This window comes from Cuculus canorus, chromosome 13, assembly GCF_017976375.1.
Source record: "Cuculus canorus isolate bCucCan1 chromosome 13, bCucCan1.pri, whole genome shotgun sequence".
NCBI classification, from domain to species: Eukaryota; Metazoa; Chordata; class Aves; order Cuculiformes; family Cuculidae; genus Cuculus; species Cuculus canorus.
Genome location: NC_071413.1, coordinates 19,242,056 through 19,265,952, shown reverse-complemented (window position 1 = coordinate 19,265,952; position 23,897 = coordinate 19,242,056). Strand labels below are relative to the sequence as shown.

Here is a 23,897-nt window from a genome sequence, read left to right as displayed (position 1 = left end):
AACACACACATACAAACGAGCCTTTGAAAAGGAACCTAACTGCACGATGAGAAGGTGAGCATTAGTCTCCTGCTAATGGTGCAAAAGGGATGCCAGTCTAAACGTGCAAGAAAAGGACCCATAGCCCCTCTTCATGTCTTTAAAGTGACAGTTGTCGCTGCTTTCAGCGAAGAGCTCTGTTTTACAGGAGTACGGCATGGGGTCGCCAAAATTTCCTATTTGAATCAGTCCCTTAGTAAAAGTTATGTTGGAATGACTAGTTTTTTTAACTCAGTTTTCCTTACAGCTATAGCTGTACGTCTGCTGGATAGTCATAGCCTGTCCAGACGTCTCAAGTCTGTAATGTAATGCTCTTGCTCTGCGAAGGCACAAGGGCACCTAGCCAGGGGATTGCCAGCAGGTGAAGATTGAACCGATTTTAAAAGCATTCAGGACTTACACTGCGAAATTCCTATTCAATCATTTCTGCATCTGATTTTAATATCTACACAATAGCAGAAATAGTATAATTTATGGAACATACCACTAAAGATGGAGAAAATGATGTGTGACAAACACCCGAAGCCTGAACATTTAATCAGATGCAGTGCATTTCAGTAACCAAATGCAAGTTGCTCAGCCTTTGTGTGTATTTCAGCTACATTAGAAGACCGTGGAGTTCATAGTTTCTAATTTTTAAAGCAGATTACAGCTGACACATCGTTAAGACCTTACAATTATATCTGAACAATAAATTGTATTATTAATAGGATGGTTATGGCCTGTGAGCATTAGATATTGTTGTTTGTGATTTGCACTTAAAGAGGGATTTTAATCAAGTTTACCATTCTCAAAAATTCTGTTTTGCATTTAAATAAGCATCCTTAAAAATTGATCTGTTTTGCTCAATTATACAATGCCTCACTCTGAAGCCTGGGAGTAATTTATTATACAGACTCCGTGAGCAAGGAAGATGTATTGCATTGTACTTAATCTTATCAAATTTCTGCTGATTTTTGATGACAATGTCTGTTTATCATAATTATAATGAGTTGTCTGGGTTAATAAAACTTGAAAAACTATGTGGGAATTAAACTAGTATGCAATGTTAAGCTCACTGTTTATTTTAGGCTATCCGATACGAGCTGTCCTTCATGGGTCTATGAAACCATTTATTGCAGTATTGTCTCTTGTACCACCGTTAAGAGTTCAAAATGTATAAAAATATTAAGAGTATCAAAATATAAATATTTTTATCTTAATATAAAATTTTTATCTTAATATAAAAATATTAAGAGTATCAAAATGTATAAAAACTATTCCAAGTTTTAGGAATGCATAATTTGTATTTTGAACTCTTGCAGATGAAAATTTTATAAAATATATTACAACGGTGTAAATTCAAAATAAATTTTCTATCACATTTGACAGAAAATTCTGATCTCAGTAAAAATGACCCGGTCTTCATTTGCATTACGCCGTAACTTTAATAAAATAGCCTTTGTCCTCACCTGTACATAACTCATTTATAGTGCAAAGGGATTGCTTTGTTCATTTAGAGCTGTAATTAGCTTCTACATTGCAAGAAGTATTTATAACCATTTTCCATACTAGTTCCAGACTATACCATCAGTTTTCAGGGGCGCTTCCTACAGAAAGTATATTCAGTAGGAAACTATTTCTAAAACTAACATGTAAAAAAACATTCAAAGTAAATCTTGATGTAATATACCTTTCAGAAGATGTAAAATACAAAAGACCTTTTATTTGGAAAGGATTTAAAGCACTCACTTTTTAAGACTACATCAAGAGTCTTTTGTGCCTGGAAATAAAAGTCCATGTTTGCCACATTCTTTGACACAGAACTATATTGATTTGCCTTAGAATCAAATCTGTAGGCAGTAAGCAAGTTTTCAATCCAAATCCAGATCGATAATACCCCAAAATAACAAGAATGCCTACAAAACTATTGCACAGTAATGAAATACTTCACGTGTTTCAGCAGAAACAATAGAATCATAGACTTATGGAATCGTTTGGGTTGGAAGGGACCTCAAAGCCCATCCAGTTCCAGCCCCTCTGCCATAGACAGGAACCCGTTGCACCGGATCAGGTTGCTCAAAGCCCCATCCAGCCTGGCCTGGAACACCTCCAGGGATAGGGCAGCCATGAAATTCTCAGTTAAAAATGGGAGTAAACAGATTCAAAGAAGCTTGAAAAAACTATTCCATCACCAGTGTATGGTTTCTTTTTGAATACCGGCAGCATTCCTGACCGGGCTAAAGTCCTGCTTCTATTTTTAGCAATGGTGAAATGTTTGAGATCCCCTCTTTTTCACTCTGGCTCTGATTATTTGGTGACTATTCTCACATCATTCTTCAGCTCTACATTTATCAATAACAGCACCGGTCAACTTCAGAGATAAGGTATGAGCATTAATTTCCAGGATATGGCAGATGAGCTTTTGGATAATAGGCACAGTGGAAATGCAACACAGTGTTTCTGCTACAGAAACGACTTTGGAGTTAAAGTGAAGAGAGAAAACCAGTGTTAAGTAAGTTCACACTAAAGTCAATAAACTATATAATGACAAGAGTTAGTGTTGTTCTATTTCACAGTTCAATGTAATGTAAGATTTTGTCGCTTAAAGGAGAACTTTATTGATGTTTACAGATAGACTTTATGGCTTATTTATCACCATAAGAGCGTTGATGCATCTGTCTCAGTTTGTGCCCAGGAATGCCTGGACCATACACAGTCTATTTTCAAACCAAGGAGAGGAAAAAAATAGTCTAAAATTCCTGTATCAAAGCAACTTTAACTTCTTAAGATAATTGTCTTGCAATGATTGATCTATGCATGTCAACATAATAAGGTTTTTATGGTCCTGAGGAGGATTTAATCTAATTTTTGGAGAGATTCTGATCTCACTGTTGCTGCTTTATCACTTTTAATCTCAACACTTTTATTTGAATTTGCTCTGCAAAATTCAATATACATTTACTTGACAGCTGAAGACATAGAATAGTCTTTCTGCACTAAGTTTTCCTGTGTTGCAACTGTGTTTTAAATCTTGTTATCATTACTCTGAACAAATCCAATTATGGAGTTATTTTGCTACTTTAAACAGAGAATACTTGGTATAATTTTTCAAACACAATAAAAGCACCAGTTAAAGAAAAAGTAGTAACCTGATTTTGAACAGAAGGTGGCTGCTAATAGTGTCTTTAATTATTTGGTAGATGAACATCTATGATTTAAAGAAATTATATCTAAGACTGTGTTTTTCTTCAACAGAATCTACTTATAGTTTTATTGGATCGGTGTTCTAACTATATGAAGGTAAAAATAAAGTCTGTATTTAAAACAAATTGTTTAGGATTGTCTTCCTCAAGTCTCAATTTTATTAATAAAGCCTTTCTTTCTCAGTTCCTTAAGGCAAAATGTTCAGTTACCACAAATCTAGATAACTCATAAACTTTTAATTGTTTACACTGATCACAGGCACCAAAACATGGTGTGGAGAAAAAAATTGCAGCCCACAGAACTAAAATGAAATAAAACCACTATGTCAATGGAACGCAACTGGGGGGACGCTGCCAGAGCTGTTCCGGGCTGGCAAACTCCCCATGACTCTGCCTTACAGCAAGTTGAATCTTCATCACCATAAACATGGAAAAGTCTACTTAGCACTTAGTCTACTCTTCTTCTGGGATTTTGTTATTTGTTGTATTTTCTTTTTGGCTCTATTCTTTCTGATTATTTTTAGTTCTTAATCTTATTACTTTACACTTCTGTACAACTGAGCTGAATAAGCTACTTATCCAGCCTCTAAGCTGAATCTATCCAGATCGTTTTGAATGTATTTGCTCTGTTCCTCAGTATTTACTTTATCCTCCTTTCCCATTTCTATGTCATTGGCAAATCTAGGTCAGTAAATTATAAAGTAAACAAAAATGGCGCCAATGCTGTGATTTCTGACATCCCTTTTAACTCCTTCCTTATCTAGTTTTTAATTTCTAATATTTTCTCCTTCAACCAAAAGTAATTGCTTGGGAATTCATGTGTCCTTCTGCCTTATTTGTATAGAAAACACTTCTAAAATTTACTATAAAATAAACACCATGTACTGTATTGTCCTATTCTTCAGAAAAAAGACAGAAGCCTATGGGCACAGAGCACAACGTCCTAAACCAGTCTCTGACGTGGGTCTCTTTTTGATCCGGGCAAATCAGTTAACCTCCCTTGACACTCTCCCAGGAGAGGAATTCACCATTTGGAGGATTATTTTTCGCTAGGAGCTGGCACGCGCAGACGTGGCTAACACATCATGCGGAAGCACATTTGCTGGTAGTCTTCAAGTTTCAAATGCATTTGTTAACATTTTCTTGGCTCTTGATTGCTCAATATACTCTCATTTTCATTTTTTGGCCATCAATCCCTCCTGGCTTGCTCTCTCTCAAATAAAACAGTCTCCCCTAGGTGATACGTAGTGAACTGGTGTAAAGATGCCGCTATTAGACTCGATGTGGTATTTTCCAATATCCAAACTATATGATGAAAATAAATTTCCAGTGCAGCTCTCAAAATGCATCAAAATAATTGTTCTAAACTAACTTAATTCCGCATTGTATAATAATATGGGAGTTAGCACTGAATGCCGCAAGTTTTTCTGTGCGAGCAAACAACCACAGAAGGATTAGGTGTGCAATTTCCAAACAGAATTCCAAGGCCTTACATTCAGTGCACTCTGCTGAGTGTAAGGAAAGTAACAACAACCAATGAGCATTATTTTTTTTTCTTTTGGTTAGACCCCTTGTAAGAGATCCTTCTACCGTTCATAAACTGACCCCCCCAGCTCTACAGGCTGATTTTAAGAACGAATCATGTACTGAGCCACAGAGCCTTTTGGTACAAAAACTTCCAATCAGTCCATCCTTATTTGTGAGCTTTCCTGCGTACCTGCATGACAGATAAGTGAGATGGAGGGAGTGCTCTACTGAATGGTTGGACTCGATGATCCAGTGGGTCCTTTCCAACCTGGTGATTCTATGATTCTATGAAGATTATTCTTGCTACCAAGGTTTGTTCTTAAGGGGAGACTAGTTGCCCCTAAATTGTTATTCCTGGAGAGGAACACTGTGACAATTGTTTGGCGCACAGGCAGACCAGGCTGCGACCCTGCTATGCACTGGCAGTGCTGCAGAAGGATGCTGGCCATGTCAGAAAGCATGGTCAGCTTAATTTGGCTCCACAGGAAAGCATGAAACGGCTGGTTGCTGCTCCAGTTGACAGATGCCAAGACATCACTTTCTACTGCATGGAATGACACGTCGAATGACCCCAAATTCCCATGCTGGAGCAATTGAGAGGCTGGTGCCTTTGACTTCTACCACACAGGTCCTCAGTATGTCCATTACTTTCATTTCGCAAAAGACTGAAGATATCCAATTTTCTCTACTACAATTAAATAAGGGATTTCTTAAAAACTATACCATACAAACCCACGGTGTGTGCCCTTATATGAGGTACAGGATTAAAAGAAAAAAAAAGCCAGGGCTGCAAATATGAGCAGTTCTGACTGTTCAGTGAGAAAGTACGTGCAACTACGGTTAGATAATTCACTGTACCAACTTGGCAGTGTTCCCCATTTACTGTATTTATGTGTGTCTAATCCCTGGGTTATCAGTAAAAGGCGATTCAGTAGCAGCACAGGCTACACATTCATATTAGCAAACCTGCCTCCTTGTTCCATTTTTTTTAATGATAGCAATGCCTCTTTTCTGCTTTTTGTGTGGAGGTTATCTAGGTCCTCACTTTGGAGTACCAGTACTTTGAGACGGTGAAAACTCTCAGAGGTGTGAGTGGCTGATGTGAAAGTACAATTATCCCTGCATTCCTGAAGGCTTTAGTTTAAAATGCTCTCAGTAGAAAGCCTGCTTAATAATAATAATAATTAAAAAAAAAATCTTAATGATCACCTGCTTATGTGCAGGGGTTTTATTTTGTTGAATGTATTGGAAGATACAGTAGAAAACCAAAGCACTGACGAGAGTTAAAGAGTTAAACAGAATAAAGCTGACTTTGTGCAGCAGTGCTGGCGATGCTAAATCTTTTTGTTTCTGGTTTACACAACCAGGGCAGCAATTCACTGCGTCTACTGCAAGACTCTACATTACTTTGTATGGAGCAGCTGAGGGAATTGCAGTCCTTTCTTGCCATGCTGCAAACTCACATTCCTTTCCCTAACAAATAATGTCTCATGACTTCTTGTTTGAGGGCCTGGTTTCTCTCCTGAAGCAGCTACGTATATTTGAAGAGGCCAAGCAGATTTTGGAGATGAAGGGCTTTTCACACAAATGCCCAGAGGCTGCATGGGTACAGTTTAGCATAAAGAAAGTGAAGGTGTTACGATACATAAGGAAGTAAAAGATGGACTTCTAATACTTAAAAGGAGCCAAAGCATTTGTCAACAAGAAACTCAGAGAAATGCTGTTGGCAAGAGAGTACTCCCTCCCTTGGTTTCCTCTCCAGCCCCAGTCCTACATGTCATGATGAGCTTGGGGTTCATCCCTGCAGACCTTCAGTGGCCTGCAACTGCCTCTCAGTTGCCCCATGCTGCTGGTGGGACCTTCCCATCGTAGCTGAAAGATGCTTCACGTGTCCTGTGCAGGCTGTCTCCAGGCACTGGTCAGGCTGGCAGCAGATGGATGGGTCAGTCTTGGTAAATTTGGTCCTGTGTGTATCACTGGGCACAGGACTTCCATCTGAAACTAATATATCTGATAGAGGAAAAGAAAAGACATTCTTGTTGAGTTGTAGTTACACTATGGCATTTCTAGTGACTTCATGTTCATAAAAGTGGGTTTGCCTTCATGGGTGTCTAGAGCTTAATTACCCTCCCGTTAAAGTTATTCTGATACTTCTTAATTAAAAAAAGTTAATGTTTGAAGCTCAAAGAAAACCAGAGAAAAAGAGCTTTTTCCTGGAGAAATATTGTAGAAAGTTCTAATTTTTTTAAAAAATACATTTTTAACATTAAAATGTATTTTAATGAAATGTTTATGAAATATTTTTACATTTTTTCCAAAACATGTTTTTCCTTTACCAATACCCTTAACATTCAAAGTCAAAAGGAAAACCAGTTATATTTTGAGTTTAAAATGAAAGCAGCTTCTGAATTACGAAATGCTAGCAGAAATGTTTCCACAAGGAAGTCAGTAGCTCTGCAGGATAATGGAGTCATCAAATGGGACTTCCATAGGGATCAAGAAACCTCCTCTCACTGAGAAACAATCTACTTCCAGCTACTTCTCTTGGTTTCAGTATTTTTTTAATCCAGGCTTTCCTTCTTCTAAACCCTTCTGAGACTAGCACAGTTACAGCCAAGAGTCTGACATTCCTTAATATTTATAAGCAGATTTAATGCAAAGGAAAGACCTAATAGAACACAAAAGAAGTGCAGAGGTAAAAATTAACAAAAAATAGTTCTATTTTTTTTGAAGTCTTACGAGGTACTTTCCTCCATTCTTTGATATGATGCAACCAGAAGTTCTTTTATTTGGAGTTCAGCTTTCCTACCCAGAGCAGTTGCACCATGTGATGTCCGGCCTAAACTTGGGTTCACCCAAAGGTGGTGCTCAGGAAGAGAGGATGTCCAGAAGGGACAGCAGCTGCTGCAACCATCTGAGCCCCAAGCCCCAAGTTTAGCATCCCCACACTCAGAACAGAGGACATGAAGGAAAGGAGCCACTATGGAGTTATGTGACTCCTCTGGCCCCAAGAATTCACTGATCACTACAGACAACACCCAGACAAAGTTCTCCTGACTTTCAAACTCCACATACTGAAACCAAGAGGCATCAGTATGGCTGCAACACGTTTTTGCTCTTGAGCAGACATCTGGTCAAGCCTCTATGTGATCTAGCACAACCAGACAACTCAGCCTCTATAAAGAAAAAATCTCTATAATCTCTATAAAGAACTGATATGCTGGCCAAACCCAAAATGGATATCAAAAAGAGAGCTCTTGGACTGTCATTAATTGGATGATGAACAGCTTCCAATATTAGAGGACAAATAGTAGCTATGAACTTGCTACGCCTGTGAAGCAGCACCAAAGATGAGAGGCAGGCATTCTGCACTTCTAAAAGCAGGAATATTTTGTCACACTGTCATCAGATACAATTTCTGATGTATAGTTAAATAACCTTTACTTCAACCCTCCAGTGTAAAAGATGAAAATCTTTTAAAAGCCAGAGTCCCAAAGAAATGTAAATACAGTGTATTCACTACCAACATTTCAAAAGCTGTTGCCCCACCAGTGGAGACAGCTATTCTCTATTATCAGGTTTCCCGTCAGTCATGTTGATTAAACTTGATAAATACTGCAAGCCACTTGGGGTAGGCCAAAGGACACAAAAGAAAAATGTGACTCCTTTGAAAAGGACCATATTTCCTGGGGAACAGCAAGTAGACCATATTTGCCTGCATTTCTCAACTTCAACAGGAGCAAATTCCAGTATTTAATTTTTTCTTCCTAGAAGTAGCATGTACTTTTACACTGTAATTAATATAATCATGCATCGCACGGACAAAGCAGTGGGATATTGAAAAGTCAGCGCAGTTTCTCTGCATTCACGCACAATCAGGTTTAACAAACTTGTGCAATAAGTGGCAAATCACCAGAACAAGTTGTGGAAATTTGAGGTCCAACAATAGCTACATCTTAATGGAACATGAGTCCAAATGCGCTGGAAATGCTGGGAGGTGTTCTGCAAGACTGAAGTGTCAGTCCACAAAGCAAACTGCTTTAAGAAGCATGCAATTTATTCTCAATAAACATTTCATATGTAAAATGCAGAAGACCAGTTTGATGTAATTCATAGGGGCAAATCAGTTATAAAGATTCTTCTGATTGTTATTGCACAGACATCATTTTTAATCCTCTAAAAGTCTTCAGCAGAAGTGGCTATTAATTTCAGAATTAATATTAGAAAAGCATCGATTTCTGTTTGTCATCAAGGCAAGAAAAGGAACAACACTCCCACAAAATGAACTATGGGTAAGAAAAGCTGACTTATTACCTTTTTTTTTTTCAGTACAAACAAGCAAAGAAAAAAGTGTTGTGGTAAAGCAGTGAAAAAACCTGTTAGAAATGTAAAGGCTGAATCTAGGAATACTTCATCAATTCTTACCTTCCACTAGACATCAGTGGAGGTTCCAGTTCTGGAATCCTCAACGTAAGAAGGAGATGGAGCTGTTGGAATGGGTCCAGAAGAGGCTACAAAGATGATCGGAGGGCTGGAGCACCTTCCATATGAGAGAAGGATGAGAGAGTTGGGGTTGTTAAGCCTCGAGAAGAGAAGGCTGTGAGGAGATCTTATAGCGACCTTCCAGTACCTGAAGGGGCTACAGGAAAGCTGGAGAGGAGCTCTTCCTGGTGACAGGATGAGGGGGAATGGTATAAAATGGAGAGGGGCAAGTTAGGATTAGACATTAGGAAGAATTTCTTCACAATGAGAGTGGGGAGGCCCTGGCCCAGGTTGCCCAGGGAAGCTGTGGCTGCCCCATCCCTGGAGGGGTTCCAGGCCAGGTTGGATGGGCCTTGGGCAGCCTGAGCCAGTGGGAGGTGTCCCTGCCCAGGGCAGGGGGTAGAACTGGATGGTCTTTAAGGTCCCTTCCAACCCAAACTATTCTATGATTCTATGAGGTACTGACATCAATGTAGCGGAGCACCCAAATGTCCAGGAGGAGCAAGAACTTAAAATCACGAAGTATTTTCCATGAAAACTGCTATCCTTATCCTGTCAAATTTCCTAGAATTATAGTTTATAGCTTGACTGAATATTGTAATTAGATTATCAGAAAGGATGAGATGGCAGAATCCAAGTTGAATTTCTTTAAGAGAAAAAACCTAAATGCTTGAGAGAAAGCTGAAAGTTATGCTGTGAAACGTGAGATTCAACTCCTGGTAAATGAATTATATTTTTTATTTAAGAAAAAATCTTATCTTTATAATACATGATTACTTAAATTCACTATATGGCTATAAAAGTAATTGCTGACCCATACATTCTTGGCTAATAATATGAATTCTGCTGTCAGTGGTATATATGGATTTCAGCTTGTCAGGTGTGTGTCAAGCTGGCCTGCAGAGCCTTAAAAACAAAAAACTAAGTGGGTTTTGAAATTCTGAACTAGGCCTTTTGCATTAGTATTTTAAGAACATCATGCACGCATTTACCTTTCTGAGCTTATTGTTTGGCGATATATTTCGTACAGCAGCTGAAGTAGTGGAAAATTTAGTGCAATAAAACTGCATTAAATTTCTGACAAACAGTAAAAGAAAGAAATCCCATCCCACTCCTGTACTTCTTTGGCTTTAGGCTGAGGGGGTTTTATAATGAGATTCTTCTTAAAGTGCACGGGGTGCCAAAATGGGTGTGCTTATTTAAGGACCTCTCAATCCACCGTTGCAGAAATCTGGCTAACTGGGAAAACTAGCATCCCTTTACAACAGTTCTAATATAGCTACCTCGGGTCCACTTATTTGTTTGGCTGCTTATCCATCATAAAACCACACTGCACAGAATGAGATTACAAACCCTGATGAGAATTCTACATATGTGGCTAACTATGCCATTATAATTAGTTTAGTCAGAAAAGTATTATGTGTTAAGCAAAAGACTCTTCTCTAAAACCTGGTATTTTCCTTGGGCTTTAAAAAGTTCTCAATAAAGAAACATACTACGATGCAGCAATATAAAAATGTTGAAGATCCTGTGGCTGGAGCACTTCCTGCAGAAGGACAGGCTGAGAGACTCGGGGTTGTTCAGCCTGGAGAAGAGAAGGTTCTGAGGAGACCACAGAGCAGCTTCCAGTGCTGAAAGGGGCTCCAGGAAAGCTGGGGAGGGGCTCTGGATCAGGGGGTGCAGGAATGGGACAAGTGGGAATGGCTTTAACCTGAAAGAGGAGAGATTGAGATGGGATCTCAGGAAGAAATGTTTTCTTATGAGGGTGGGGAGGCCCTGGCCCAGGTTGCCCAGAGCGGTGGTGGCTGCCCCATCCCTGGAGGGGTTCCAGGCCAGGTTGGATGGGGCTTTAAGGCCCCTGATCCGGTGGCAGCTGTCCCTGCCCATGGCAAGGGAGTCGGGTCAGGATCTTTAAGGTCCCTTCCAACCCAAACCATTGTATGATTCTATTTTGCATATATTTTTCTTTATTCCTTTTAAAAAAAATAATTACATTTTTAACATGGTAGTCTATAGTTTTCAGGGCTTTTCATATCAGAATTTAGTTCATGGAGTTGCATTGAGAAATAAACCATGACTATCATGAACTGAAGCTGGTGACAGATCTTCTGCAGGTTTTAGATGAAGGAAAGGAAAAACCAGTGTTAGTTCAGAAATCAATAGAAACCATGGCAGGGAAAGAATTTATTGCAAGATATTTGAGACTAGATCACCACGTATTTTTAATATAAAATAATGGGAACTATACTAGCAATGCTAACAAGAGTTTATTTGCTCAGGATTTCCTATATGCAAGCTTTTTCTAGCAGAAACTGTTAGCTTACACAGCTCTTGATCCTTTATTGTTTATTTGGAAATCTCACTTTTATTTCAAAAGGTAGAGGATTTTTTTTTTCTAAGTAAGAATATGAAAAAAAGACTACGGAAAATTTCAGTGCTACAAGCTACTACTCTACCAAAATAGCTTAAGCCATTCATATCATAGAAGCAATATGAAGAGCACCTTGAGTGTTCAGAAGCAATTACGACAGTGATAACTGCAGATGAAATGAAGCAAAATGTGAAAAATTTATCTTCATGTACACTTTTCTACATAACAGAATGGCCTCCATTTATCTTCTTTTTCTGTTAGACTGATTAGTTAACTGGCTTCAGAAGCAAAATATGAATGAGCTGACAAATTGTTCCCTTTGACTTTTGCACAGTCCAAGAGTAAATACAAGATTTAACATTTAATCATTTAAAACAGCAGATCTGGCTACAAGTTTAGATGTGAATATATTAACCTAAATGTTTTGTCAGTGTATAGACGAGAGCTTTGCCTTTCCCATCTATTTTAAATGAATTATGAGGATAAATAAATCTCAGCACCTTAATTTTATATTACATATGACCCTACTGAACTGAAATAGAGGAAAAAAATCAGGAATCTGTTGCTCAACATTAGAAAACACGCAGACTTTTAAGGAAAAAAAATCTCTCAGTGCAGGGCATAGTAGATATAAAAACATAATCCCAAGCCTGTACCCTTTTCACCTTTATCTCCTGTTACCTAAAATCACTTCTCTGAATTTTTAAAATACTTGGACTATCATCATCTGCCCTTATTTTTTAAGAACAATCTCTTTGAGGACTCCATGTACGAACCTATCAATCATATCTTTGGAGAGAGGGGTTCAAATAAATGCTGGTCGTGTCAACCTAGAAATAAACCTCATTGCCTCAAAGATACCAGACGAGCAGTGACTGCATCACTTAACATAGGAGTCATTAACAAGGAATTATCAGAGTTTCCCCAGGATAGGATTTAGGGATGTGTGTAATTCATGACTGCTTTAATTGCAGTCCCATTTCTGTGTGCTTCATTTTAAGACATCTCAAAAAAAGCTCATCAGGTGGACTTTGTAGCTCTTAGAAATTCAGATTTTTTAACAGACAGTCACAAGAACAAACACAAAGATGTTCAAAATCCTGTCATATGATCTCTACCTTCTATTTTCTAGACATAGAATTGTGTGCAATGTTATACATTTTTAGTCAGCTTTTGACCACCATTTTCAGCCTTCTCATTTGTCAGATGAACATCGAAGGTTAACACCTCCTTCCATACTTAGTCTTCAGCAGGTATGAACCCTTAGGTTTGTCATGGTCTCATAATTTCAGTATCTCATTAGCACACTTAAACTATATTTGTCTGAATTTAACAGTAGATTTCATTCGCATATGCTCTGTATATCCAGATTCTTGGTGATATCATACTTTATTTACCATCCTGAGCACTTGAACTACTGAAGAGTTAAATCTTCTAAAACCCTTTTGCTAAGAATCTTTTAAAAAAGGTTTTTCTTGCAACCCTATTCCTTCAATCCCTCATGCATTGTCAAAAGAGCTATTAAAAATCTGTTGCTGTTCTAGAAATCTACAGGCTCTCCTGGAATGCTCTAGAGCTATGCCTTGAATTTAACTTACAAAAGATCTGTTCCGGTCTGATTGCTCGAGACGATGGTTTTCTGTATCATAAACTGAAAATTCTGTTTCTGTTTTACACATTTTATTCTCAGCTCCCCATGAGCTCTCAACTGGGCTGACTGTACAGATATTTTCCAAGCCTGTGTTCCTTTCCTTCCATTGTGTCTTGCTTGTCCAATAGTTTCTTTTTTCATCTCTTGCTATTTTCATTCACTTCCCCTGAAATTCTTCTTAGCTTCTATAATCTGATATTTAAAAAAAAGGTCACTTTGACTTTTAATATATGTGTACAGATCTCTTCCAAAACCATTTCGAGGGGAATTCTTCGAGCACCCAGATGATTCAGAGGCTGCTGCCAGTGTGGACCTCCAGAGCTGGAGCTCCTTCCTCGCTGACCTACCCTGTAGGAGATCTCTAGAAAACAATCCTGTACCCTCCTGACTTTGTGTGCTCAAGGATCTTTTCTGTAACTTTCTGTATTTTTTCCTTTTCACTGGGAGTTTGTACATTGTTTAGCACAGAGAGAGCCCATGATCCAATGGAATGGTTGGACTCGATGACCCAGTGGTCCCTTCCAACCTAGTGATTGTATGATTCTATGATTCCATGATCTCAGTTGAGGCCTGAAAGCATCACTGGGCTGAAGCACTGAGGGAAATGTGCTATAAATGGAGAAGATACTGAAAACAAGTCGACCCGGTACCACCTTCACAGAACACATCTAATTCAGGACATATCTTTTCACAAATGATATGTAGTTGAAAAAATTTGTACAACATTACCTCTAGAAAGAGCTAAAAGAAACCTGTTCCAAATACGCATGTTCAAGATTTTCCCCACCCCCCTCCCTCTTCCCCATGATTTTTTTTCTGTTTTAATGAGGTCTTCCTTTTCTGCACAGCAGCTTTGTCCTCTGGGGCCTACAACACAATGTTAGAAAGTTGATCTGGGGGACAGACAGCAAATAGATTCCTGAATTCAGGTTCCTGCTCTGCCAGGCACCACCACTGCACTCAAGAGGGAAACACATTCTGCTCATGCCCAGGACGCTGCTGTACTGAAAACTTACTGCAGAAATAACATTGGTAGGAGATGACGAAAATATGCAGACAGTGTGGATAAAAAGCAACTTCATTTCGTTCGCCTTTTCCCTTCCCATTTCCCAGCACCTCTGAAGAACTTGTGGGTTATGCCAGCAGCAATATTGATTAAGCTTAACATACTAAACTCTTCTTAACATCCATAAGATTTGTAGAGCCTATAAGCCTAAAAATCAATGGTTGAAGTAAAAATTTTGCCTTATGAAGAAATTTTTGATGCTTTTGGGGGAAAGGAAGAAAAATCATTTCATCCATCCTAACATATGCACCAATCCTCTGTAAATCCTATCAGTAAGGAAAACCCATTCATACTAAATTTTTTCTCAAAATACAATACTTCTGAGGAGCATTGACCAGTTAGTTTGGAAAAAAAATTATCCTGAAATTCCAGAGTGATGGACACCACATTGCTCTTCCACCTTTGTGTTTTGCATTGCTCTTTGGCATTGCTCACCATCCAGTCTCCCTTCTCTTGCTTCATTTTTTCCCTTGTGTATGTATTCTCTTTTCTGTCAACTACGTCTGTTTGTAATGCTTCATCGTAGTAAAGGGATTACGCGTGCAAGGAACCAAAAAGAAAAGTGACCAAGCACTTCAATTTCATCTGCACCTAAACAAGAAGTAAGTGCACATTTAAAATTAAGATGTAAGTAAGTCTTCAGACTCGAAGTGTGGTGGTGTATAGTTTTAGTGTATTCTAAATAGGAATGTGAGTATTTTAGGATGTTAAATCTATAAAGCTCTCCAGCTTCAGGTAGTGGAATATTGAATGTAAAAGACATGGTATTGTTTGAATTTCATTTGACATGTAATTCGGTGTGTAATTGAAGATATCAGGCTGTAATATGCTGCAAGAGCCAGCACATGGGCTTGGTGTTACGATATGCCACCTAAGAAAAATGCAATAAAGAACTACAGCCCTTCATATATTTTCATTTGTTGGTCCTGCACTTGGTAATATTTGTTTACAAATATTAGAAATAGTAAGAGAAAGCTATTTGTGTGACATTTTCCCCAATGACTATATATATACTTGAATATATACAATGAATATATAATATACTTTATATCAGTACAGTTGGTATGTATCATACCTTGATAATGATATAATTAAAGACCTTTTCTTCCCTTACGCAGGTTCATATTTTTAGGCTTCCGAGATCATAGAAATTTTATCACAGAATGCTATAGATTATCAGATCAACTGAAATCACCACTGTTAAAAATTAACTACACCTTTATAGCAGAGACTCTTGAGGTAAAAAAATGAAGCAGAATGCAACATAAAGGAGAAAAATAAATTTCATATGCAGTAAGAATGCATATGAATAATGTCTTTAATATGCTCTTACATTCATCTAAAAAGAGACCAAACAAAGTAATACATTTTCTGGAGAGTCTTAACATACTAATTGCCTTGAGAATGCTAAATTTATCTTGAACCTGTTTTCTCCAGTTATACTCATCCATGTGAATTGGAAAGAAATGAGCAATCCTCAGATTAGCTTTTACAGCATTTTTGTGGTCACAAGCCAAGAAAATCAAGGTAGGATGCTTTCCTGCTTTATTCCCAAGTAAAAAAGAATATAATGTACATTAATTTACAATGTACACAGTAAACATTCTAAATAGGAATATCTTTATCAAGAATTACAAAGCCAACATTGAAATGAAACCACTTTCATTTCAAGGAATAAGCCATGCCAAGACCTCTACTCCTATTGGACTTTAGTCATAGCACTGTCTGCAAAGCAGGCACAAACCAGTCCTCGGAAGGCAGCACAGCACAAATAGCATTTGGAGAAACACTTTCTTGAGCGTGCTGAAGTGCTTACATAGCAACTACCAACCTGGTGCATCAACAGCCTTGCTTACAACAGTCAGGAGGCTGTCAGATATACAGAGTCTTTGACAGTAGGTGGATTGAAGTCCTTCCCAAACATTCAGTTCTTCTCAGTAGCAGCTGAATATCCTGTTGACGTACCACTGAGACTAATAATTAGTACTTTCTATAAGTACCTTCACTGCTAAACTTCTACCTCAATTTTTTTCCTCATTCTGGCAGTAAAATAGAACACAGATGGAACAAAGGGTGATGCAGACTAATTTTAGTTTTAAGTGGGCATTTTCCAACACCCTTCTGAATAGCTAGGATTTAATAGCCAAGTAAATACGGAATACATTTTCAAAAATTAATTAAAGCCTATTCTTCTAATGAATAAATTTGAAAACACTTGGAAAGATGGAGTTACACCTTGCTTTCTTAGATGAAAAGATGGTCAATGTTAATGTCTTACTAAAAACATTCTGCTTTTAATTTTTTCAATTCAGCTGGTTGAAAAGTAGCTCAAAGTCTACAAGATGTCTCTTGGCTTTAAATAAATGTAAAAGTTCAACATTAATAAGGAAATATGGTAGTTTACTTGAGAGGAGCTTTTAAGATAGCAAGTTGATTATTTTAGAAATTTTCTTATCTACATAGTCCCCTGTAAGAACTCAGTCTTCAAAATGCAAATGAATACAAGATGATCAAATATTTTTACACACATGAAATCGTAGTGAATTTCTGCAAACAGGATTTCATTCATATAATATAATGACTTATTGTCTCCTGTGTTGAATATATGCTCTAAAATAGGGACTGTGTCTGCAAATAAGAATATTTGTACTCCATATATAGGAATTATTTTGTAGCTATGCCCATGTTTTTGCCTATATACAAACATCACACCAAATTTGGGGCTCAAATAATTAAATGCATTCTTTTAAAGCAATATAAGTTTTAGTAACATTTCTTTCCAAACATATGCAATCCATTCCTCTAGGAATGACATAATGCCATCGTAGAAATCTTAACACTGGGGAAAACAAATGGCTACAGAAAAAGAGCTAACCATGATTAAGTATTTCAGAGCAGACTGCCTGTTAATGATTCTAAAGATTAAGCACATCTGTTGCAAATTAAAAGAAAATTGTTCATCTACAATCCTTGTAATTCAAACAAACAAATTGCAGTTTTGATCATTGCTTTAGTTTGCTTAATGTATCGTATTAATAAGCATACGCTACACTGTTAACCTGGTGCAAAACCAGGGCTCTGATATGTTAAGGCCACAGAAATAACCAATCCACCATAATATTCCACAATATTCTCCAAGCCCAACAGAGTTATCATGCATCAAGACTTATAACATTTAGTTTTACCGCTCTTAATAACTGGAATTAAAAAGCCAATCCCGTGCTAGTTAATTCTGGTGATTGTAACAAGATTTCAAAACAAGATTATTTCAACCAGTAAAAAAGAAAGTAGTTGTCTAACTTCTCTGTGTGCTGAAGTCAAATTACATTTCTCAGTTTCTTATAAAATGCGCACTTGGTCATAACATCTACTTTTTATTTATTACTGCCTGGCAGCCTTAGGGCCATTAATTTATTGCTAGTGTGCCGTTTCATTGGTCTATGCAGTACACAACATCATTGTATTTTAAGAATGATACGGTCTGAATCTAAAGTCTTATTCCTTCAAGAGTATGTAATTACGGAGTATGATTAAATTAGTTTGCAATTTATTAGAGGACTTATAAAGCCAACAAGCACTGAAAAGATATTACACCATTGTTCATTCTTAGTGAGCTGTGCATTTTGTATTTTCTCTCAGTGTAGGTCTATGTGTACAAACCAAACATTGTTTTTTTCTAGACTAAAAAGTATTATTAAGAAATGAATGTATTTTTAATGTCAAAACTCCATTAATTAATATTTATTTATATTAGATATAATCGACACTGAACCCAAACTCCCAGGACTCTTATTCCACTGCTATACTTTTTTAAAAACACTGTGTGAACATACTCAGATGAACAGAACTTTCTCATCACTGTTGGCAGAATTTCATTCATAGCACAGGATGAGAAAAAAGGAGTTATACTCAAAGTCTTTCAGGTTGTGGTTTACAGTAACTAACACCCCTTATTCTATTTATTCTATTGCCAAGTTAAATAATGAGTAGACTGCAAATAATTCTGGACCGTGCTATTCTGATCTGTCAATTCAGTTTGTTAAAAAGCAGATACAATAACAAATTAGGTGTTAATCTGGATTCCTTTACAATTTCTGTTTTGTTCCATTACATCTACATAAACATAAAGTAGCATTCAGATCTAATTTCTGCTTGCCTCTACATCACCATGCTGTATAACACAAGGATCTTCTGTCAGCCAAGAACTGCAGCTTCCCCCAAAACCAAGAATATATGATCCAGCACAGGTTTTCCTGTTCTCACGGGCAAGAAAATGTATATTTTTTAATGAAAAATGTCAAAATTTTAAGTGGAAATAAGAGCAATAAGGGAGAAAAAAGGAAATAGAGTGTATAAATGAGAACTAGACAGCTCTCATTTCCTCAGGTAGAACTTGCCAAAGCTTAAATTTCCTTCCTTAAATAAGTAAAGTGTTAGTCCTGTCTGGTGCTAAATGCAGAAGGATTTAAATAGATGCAGAAGATAGAGTCTTGTCTTCTGTCAAAAACGTAACAGTTTATCCGTATACGCCTTGATTTCAGGAAGCCTTCAACCAGATGATTGATTTCAAGCATATATTATTGATCCACTTTTGTACTTAAGCAGGAACTTAAATGCTTGCCTAATTATTTTGAATTATGTCTGTGAAAAGGCAAATGAGATACAAAGACAGCCTGGTGGTGCAAGCCTGTACGTTCCGTATCTGGAGAACTCAAATACCACCATCTGTTGCTTTCTCTAAAACAATCCAAAGGTAATAAAGATACCCTGACTATTCTGATTATGTGTGATTCATACTTTGAGGAAACAACAGAGAAACGTGGGCAACAGCAATATGTCAGCTGTAATAAGCCTTTGCTATAACAACTTGTTTCAAAGTGAAAATGAAACTCATTCACAAGTTTTTTTAAACTTGCGGATACAAATGTGCAGAGACCAAGAGGTTAATCAAGATTTGCAGTCTCGTCCTTCAAACAGAACTAGTTCAAATTAGCCAAATAAAGTGGTTTAACCACAAATGTTGCTTTTAATGTACTTTTACATAGTAGGTCTCAGTTTCCAAAACAGAACTATTTGGAGGTTTTATAATAAATGAATTTTTAAGCCAAGACATTTGTATATGCACTTGCTTTCATACAATGAGTTTCTGGTTTATTGTCCTACCTTGTTTCCAGTTAAAGGCGGAGGAACCATCTTGAACGTAGACCAGAATGCAAATGTGAAGCACACAGTATTTCAAATTTGCCAGAAGACTATTTTCTCATTCCAGTTTTTCCAGCATTACTTGCTTATATTAAACAGATGTTCCAGGCTTATATCTTTCATTTCAGTGTGACTTCTTTGACCAGGAAAGTAATCTTCTAGAAGCCTAGAAGATAAAAAGCAACAGTCAGGACAGTAAAGGATTTCAGAGCAGTTGTCCCTGAACTGGAGCTGAATAGGACTGCAGACATCTCACTTTCTCCTTCTTCAATGAACTCTTGATTTTATAAACCTACCAGACCTAACAGGTTTTATTACTCTGTCTTCCTTTTTTTGACTGCTGCTGAACAGGAAGCAATCCACTGTTTCTTCACAACTCTTTCTCATTTCAAGGTAAAAAGATGTGGAGACTTTCACATTTAATTTATTAATTCATCCATTGCAGATGACTTTTGCTTTTTCCCTTTGTCATTTGTCTGCTTCCTCCTTCTTTTTCATCCCTCCTGCTTCTTCTCTGCTTTTCAAAGAGGATGTATACACGTGCTCAAATCTCAAGAATTAATGCCTAGATCCGCCGTAAATCACACAAACCCTTCTCTTGTCACATATACTGCAAATTTTAATTCAATAAGCTAAAAGGTTGCCTACAATGTACATAATACATTCCTAACCAGCTAAATATTTGAAGATTATGATGATATAATGTTTTCTCTACTCCTTATCAGAAGAAAAAGTATAAATGAAATCTATATGCACTTCAGTTAAACTACTTAATTTGGACATAAAAAAGTATAAATGATTAAATATTAGTATGTGCACTTTGAGGGGCCTCTCAGGGATTTTACATTTCCCAAGCTTCCTTCTTGTTCTGTCTAAAATAGGATTTAGAGGTTTTTAATAGAATTTAGATGGATTTAAAATCTCCACATACAAGTCATACTTTTACTGATTTATTGCATGAATTTCCTGTTGAATTTTTATGTGACACTTGATCTCCCCTGAGGGACTTGTTCAGTTCTGATTGGATAATGTAAATTTCCAATGGAGATTAAACACAAATGAGTATGAAATTGATTTATTATAATAAGTGAAATTGAGGTCTGAGGTCCCGCTTCTCTTTTCTTTTCCCACTCAACCAACCCAAAACTGTCAGATGAAGGGGGTTTGTAATATTTTGCCAACAAAGAACAAAGGAAATTAAGAGCACATTTCTCAATTACACATTGGAAATTAGATGAACTATCGTTCCAAACTTGTTTGATTTCATGTGCACAAGAGAGTTGTTGGAATAGTTTAACACAGCTATAATTACATCATTGTGGAGCCAACGTATTGTCTTACATGATTTCCTCAGAATTCAAACTCATTATCAATTTAATGGAGGGAATGGGAAATGTTTATCAAAATCTTGTGTTCACATCTCCACACTGGAATATCAATTCTATACATGTTATGCAGTGCACTGTTTTAAATGTAGATGGATAGACTGCAGTAAAGAATTTTTTGTATCCCTTTCAGATGCAGCACACAGAGGTAGGTTCACCCACAAAATACCAATCTTACCTTCAAGTTCTGAAGCGATTCTGAAGCAAGATCTCCAGTGACAGCACTCCTTGATGTACACACAAAAAATGGCTCTGTAGATACTCTGCATTTGCACAGACATAACCACTTCTCCTGCCTGGATTTACGCATCACAAAAAAATAGAATCATAGAATCATAGAATAGTTTGGGTTGGAAGGGACCTGAAGAATCATCTAGTTCCAACCCCTCAAGCCCAAAGAGTAACTATGAATAGAGAATCATTGTCAACCATAGTATGCAATCCCAGCTGACAAAAGCTCACTTCCAGAATGGCACGAACTGTCAGTGTCTGCATCACACTGTTTCTCAAACTTACAACAAAGTCTAAAAAAGAAAAAATCCTTCTTTTCTGAGTATATTTATTCCATCACTAATGCAGATGCACGTGTGTGAAGTTATGTGCACTGAAACAACTGTTAGTATTTATGCCTCTAAAAGTCATGATACATTTTCTGAAATACTTGGAGAAATGACACTTCTGTTAGAGAGGTTTAAGCAGGAATTCCTCCAATTCCACAGCACTCGGCATGCACTTTACTCTGAGCTGAAGCGAACAAACATTATGAAACACTCAGTGCTGTAAGACAGTCTGGTCTTCTAACCTGTTGTGTTGGAAGATGTTATTTAGTGTGGAAGCCTCTAACTTCAGTGGACAGACAGAGTTGCTAAGCCACAAGTCATGCATGGAGAGCGAACCTGTGGAATCTGCATTTGATTTAGCCGATTTATTTTTCGCTTGGTTTAATTCCATTCTCTCGATCACCAATAAGCCACTGGTAGTTACAACAGTAAAGATCACACTGTGACAGGGGACGGGACAAGGGGGAATGGCCTCAAGCTCCACCAGCGGAGGTTCAAGCTGGACATCAGGAGAAAATTTTTCACAGAAAGGGTCATTGGGCACTGGAACAGCTGCCCAGGGAGGGGGTTCAGTCACCTTCCCTGGAGGTGTTTAAGGGATGAGTGGATGAGGTGCTGAGGGGCATGGTTTAAGGATAGATAGGAATGGTTGGATTCGATGATCCAGTAGGTCCTTTCCAACCTGGTGATTGTACGATTCTATGATAGAGCTCCCATCCCTCTGGATGCTACCTACTCACATTGGGAAAGGCTGTGTAAAGACCATGAAGTACAATGGCTTTTGATGAAAAATAATCTGGCAAATTTACATTTGTGGTTAACTCCCTCGGCTACTGCTTGAACAAAAAAATTACTCTTTGGAAATGTTAAGTTTTAAACAGCAGCAATGGTGGGGGCACAATTTTTATGCTTCTTGTAACAATATGCAGGAATGAATACTGTCATTTCTAAATGCAAAAGACTTGTATTGAAAGAGAGATGAGAATGTAAGTACAACTCCCCCAGAATACAGCCCTTAATCTCCCTGGTGGGTTTTAAAAGGGTTTCAGATTCTCTCTTGAAACATTCACCAAAGTTAGGCCAGAAGAAGTCAAAGTAATTTAGATCCAATCTCTTTTCAAAAATGAAATGAACAGAAGTTTTATTAAAAGGAAATGAAGAGGAAATTGAACTTTCATATTTCATGGTGCAATTGTGATGACAGAAAACAATATTCGTCGACAGAAAGTTTAGAAGATAGTTATTTATATGTCTCTGCTGCTGTACTGTGGGAGTCGTGTCACAACAGAGGGCAGGTAATTTTTAAAAATATAATGGAGCTGCAGCAGAATTACTTGTTGGCTATTCCACACCAGTTCAGAATATAAAACTTTTTATATTCTTGTGATCAGGAACCAGAAATATTAATTGAAATGTGAACTTCATGAGGAATTTTCACTGGAGATAATCATGGGCAATGCAAATTTCACTTGCAGAAAAGCCCTATGACATAAAAAACTGAATCCCTTAAACCAAAATTGTGGGGCTGAGGAAGATTTGTAATACAATGGGAACATCATATTTCTGCCATGCAAAACAGCTATAATGAAAACAAGAAAACATGCAGCACTGGAAGGACTGCTAGAGCAAGTCCAGAGGAGGCCAGGAAGATGATCCGAGGGCTGAAGCACCTTCCATAGAGGACAGGCTGAGAGAGTTGGTGTTGTTCAGCCTGGAGAAGGCTTCAGGGAGACCTTAGAGCAACTTCCAGTACTCAAAGGGGCTCCAGGAAAGCTGGGGAGGGGCTCTTGAGTAGGGAGAGCCGGGATAGGTTGAAGGGGAACAGTTTTCAGCTGAAAGAGGGGAGATTGAGATGAGAACTTAGGAAGAAATATTTTCTTGTGAGGGTGGGGAGGCCCTGGCCCAGGGTGCCCAGAGCAGAGGTGGCTGCCCCATCCCTGGAGGGGTTCCAGGCCAGGTTGGATGGGACTTTGAGGCCCCTGATCTGGTGGCAGATGTCCCTGCCTATGGCAGCAGAGTTGGGTCTGGATCTTTAAGGTCCCTTCCAACCCAAACCACTCATGGCAGCCAGACACAGGTGTCAATCACAGCATGTCACCGCAGAAGAAAAAGAGAGAGATTTTCATTTAGTCCTAAAATTTAGTAGATCCATAGTTAATCGAATGATAGGGAAAGCAATAACAACATCTTGAGAAGATGATTTTAGTTCAGGGGCTGCTCCTTGTGGTTGTGAACTATACCCCCTCCACTGACTGCACATGTGGTTAAGTCACTTCCATTTCTAAACTCTCTATAAGAAACTGCTATAAGCGATCCTTTTTTGACACTGCAGAGGGTGTTTTTAGGCACAAATTTTCAGAACTGTCCAATGATTTTGATCCCTACCACTTCAGGCTACTTAGTAAGGTATTTCTAAATGCAGTAAATCA

The 23,897-nt window shown here is 37.8% G+C and overlaps 1 long non-coding RNA gene across 4 annotated transcripts in view; it reads right to left on the bottom strand.

The window, feature by feature from the left end:
* The window catches only part of LOC128853522 (uncharacterized), a 30,975-nt gene extending 7,243 nt beyond the window's left edge, over positions 1-23,732 (bottom strand). For 2 of the 4 annotated variants that reach the window (XR_008452103.1, XR_008452104.1), the window contains exons 1-3: positions 21,087-23,732; positions 19,485-19,689; positions 6,561-6,761 (exon numbers count right to left, since the gene is read on the bottom strand). This is a non-coding gene — a long non-coding RNA (uncharacterized LOC128853522). Of the gene's footprint in view, positions 1-6,560; positions 6,762-9,176; positions 9,292-19,484; positions 19,690-21,086 lie in introns of all 4 variants that reach the window. The other 2 variants (XR_008452105.1, XR_008452106.1) reach the window with 2 other exon arrangements.
* Positions 23,733-23,897: the final 165 nt, after the last annotated feature.